The following is a 3,481-nucleotide window of genomic DNA, read 5'->3' as shown; positions in this document are numbered from 1 at the left end:
TCCATTGGTATTGTGTTCCCTATTTTGCGTTCCATCTGTGTGTGCGTGCGTGCGTGTGTGTGTGTGTGTGTTGACGCTTTATTTACAGTGTTGTTTTTAACTGATGGCTTTCTGAATAATATTTAATTTAATTCAAAATTACAGCACTCCATGGAGTCTGATAAAAACACACAATAAACAATTAAAATGTTTCGTTAATTGACAAATTTAATAAAATACAATCAGACAATCCTAAGAAAGAAACACATTAATTTTTGAAAAACGTTTTAGTTTTTCACAAAACAGTCCACATCACTTTAATCTGATGTCAGTACAGTAGTCCTGTGTTACACTAAGGCCATCATTTATTGGTTTGTAAATCAATAATCATGTGAAATTATATCATATCATTAGATCATAATTATATCATATCATTAGATCATAAGCCGTTTGTAATACGTGTGATTATATGTACACTGAGATGTCTTTATGTTCAACCATTATAAGCCTTCGTTCACACCTGTATTCTAAAATAGCTGCATATATTCTTCTTTTCACCATTGCTACAATACTCTCCTGATAACCCCATCTCCAGAATGTGGGGAAAAAAAGGTCTGGTTTTATTTATTGTAATTGTCTCCACCAGCCGAAGGCAGGGGGAGAGTATGTTTTCGCCCCTGTCCGTCCGTCCGTCCGTCCTCCGAGTTTGTGTACAGCTAATCTCCGGCGCCGTTGGCCCGATCGCTGCCAAACTGAGCACACACACTCCCTGGATGCCAAATCAGAACCTCTGCCCCACATTTTTTCAAATGGCCCTGTTCTAGCGCCACCATGAGGCCGATGTTTGCAAAACACATTTCTGTACACTACTCCTACAGATTTTGTCCAAAAATCCTACAAATCGGTAGACAGTATCTCTACAGTCATGTGATCAACATGGATCCGTCCGATTTTCCATATTCCATCCTGATTGGCTACAATTGGCTTCCAAAGTTTGCAGGATTGCTCCGTTTTGAACAAAATGCCTCAAATCATGAACACAGCGTGCAATCTTGGTGAAATTGAGCGTGCACGTTCCCACTAGGTAGAGGAATAAATGCCACTTCAAATTTCTCAAATCAGCCTCATGGTGGCGCTATAACAGGGCAATTTGTGTGGCCTGGTGGAGACATGTGCTCGGAAGAGCACCGCTTCTAGTTTTTGTTTTGTTTTTCCTGCTTAAGCCATTTCCACCAGCAATGAAGGATGTCACCTCTAATCCAGGGTTCTCAAAGTGGGTGCCTCGACGCGAGTCCAGGGGTGCCTCAGAATAGTTGATAATATTAGGAATGTATCAATGTCACTTGCACTTTACTTGGTGGCATATCCCTTTTAGGCCGTGACCCCCCAAATAAACATATTTGAACTGGGGACCCCCACCCTGACAAGCACTTGGAATTGTAGGTATTACATTTAATGTGACTCGGTTCTGCAGATAAATATTGTGAAAATAGCAGATCTACATGCTCACAACGCCTCGCGATCGGCTATTTTCACAATGTTCGCCTCGTGCTTACTTAATATTTGACAGTTTGGCCAGTCCTGTCGAATATTCGACTATTCTAATACTTTGAGGTCGAATAATTCGAATACTAAAAATCACTATTCGTGAATGCCCTAGTACTTTGTGCTCTTTAGATAACTCTATAAAATTATACAGCGTAGGCTACACACCGAAAAGCAACACAGCAGAAAACAATGTGTGACATGTTTTCTTTTATATTCCTGAACCGGGAAATAGCAGCTCTACGCCAAGACATTTTGGTGTAGAGAGCAGGTGTCTTCAACAGGGGGTCCTCAGAGTTACTGCAGGAGGGCTACTAAATCTGGAAAAAGTGCAATAGAATCTTTTTTCTTTTTGTCTGTAAATACACGTTAAAATGAATTCAACATATTTAATAGAATAGGAAAGAAACAAAAAACAACAACATAAATGTACACAGCAATGATAACAGTGCTGTCAAACAGGTCTATGAAGTTACCCATGAAATCTATGAAAAGGTTTAATGTGACACAATTGTATTGCTGGGGGTCCCTGCATCTCTCTCTCAGCTTAAAGAGAACTTCTCTTAAAAAAAAACACCGCTGGTGTAGAGGGAAAAAAGAGCACACCAAGTACATTGCACATTGGGGGTGCGTAGCGTTGTTCTGACAGGCATTACTCCGACTCGCCCCATTACTAACCCTAACCGCGCGCGTAGGCAGGGCGTCACAAGGGGCGGAAAGTGGGACTGAGTTACTAGGGCCCAAGGTGGAGGGGCCCAAATTGTTTTATACTTTAGCTATTGAAAAATATAGCAGATATACAAGCTCACAGCGCGGCACCGAGTGCCGCGCTGCAAGCTTGTAGATCTGCTATTTTTGAAAAGTCGTGAAAATGTGTGCAAATCTTTGAATATATGTGGGTTTTTTTAAGTGAACATTTGTAACTCAAATATTGCTTCTGTGGGGTCCCTGGAACTGAATATTTTGAGATGGGGGTCCGTGGCCAAATACATATCATTTTTGGGGTCCTTCACATGAAAAGGTTTGAGCACCACTGGCAAAGAAACATTTTTTTTTTTAAACTTCAGAAGGATTTGAAATATTCAAAGACTTGCACCCTTTTAAAAAAAATAGCAGATCTACAAGCTCGCTGTGAGCTTGTATATCTGCTATTTTCCAATAGTTGAAGCACAAAATATGAAGAACATTAATTCATGGGGGGCCCGCAGTGAATCCTTGTACCCAGGGCCCAGAATTTGGTGTGACACGCCTGCGCGTAGGTACGTAGTCAGAGGTAGTCAGATTAATGAGACGTCGGACGGACGAATTCCTCCCGTACATTGGTTGGCTATTCAAAAATAGAAGATTTGCAAGCTCATAGCGTATTACTTTGTGCTGTGCTATGAGATCGTACATCTGCTATTTTTGAAAAGAATCGTAAACCTTTTTGCAAACCCTTTAAATATATATCTTTAAAACAAACATTTTTGATATTTGCTCCTGGGGGGGTCCCTAGAACAAAATATTTTGAGATGGGGGGTCTGTCACTCCATGGACAATATACATATAATTCTGGGTCCTTGACATTTGAGAACCACTCAACATAAGATTTCAGAAAAAGTAGCCTAGGACTCTAGTTTGTTGTGGCCACTGTCTTGTCCAGTTCGCCATCTGCAAAGTGTGCAATTCTAGCATTTAGTCGGGGTCGTTAGGGATATTTCGCGCTATATTAGTCTAAAAGCGCCAGATTTTGCACAGATGTAGCCCAGGGCATGCTCAAATGATTTAGCTAGTGGTCGACCTTCGGGGTCGCCACAGCGGCCAAATCAAGTTAGGCTCCCATCGACTTTCTATACAGGAGGATTTTTTTTTGTTGTTGAAAAAAACACGTTTCTATGTCAGTGGTTCTCAAACTTTGTCAAGGACCCTAAAATTATATGTAAATGCCGACCCCAATCTCTAAATATTATATATATCA

The 3,481-nt window shown here is 40.8% G+C and overlaps 1 protein-coding gene across 2 annotated transcripts in view; it reads right to left on the bottom strand.

Moving 5' to 3' along the window:
- Positions 1–187: 187 nt before the first annotated feature.
- Positions 188–3,481, bottom strand: part of hpgd (15-hydroxyprostaglandin dehydrogenase) — a 49,856-nt gene continuing 46,562 nt past the window's right edge. For both annotated transcript variants that reach the window (XM_080721305.1, XM_080721306.1), the window contains one exon: positions 188–3,481. This exon is cut by the window's right edge. The gene's annotated coding sequence lies outside the window, so the exon portion shown is untranslated.

The sequence above is a fragment of the Nannobrachium achirus genome (genome assembly GCF_963921795.1).
Source record: "Nannobrachium achirus genome assembly, chromosome: 3".
NCBI lineage: Eukaryota > Metazoa > Chordata > Actinopteri > Myctophiformes > Myctophidae > Nannobrachium > Nannobrachium achirus.
Note: the sequence above shows the minus strand (reverse complement) of the source record. Positions and strands in the feature narration are given on the sequence as shown.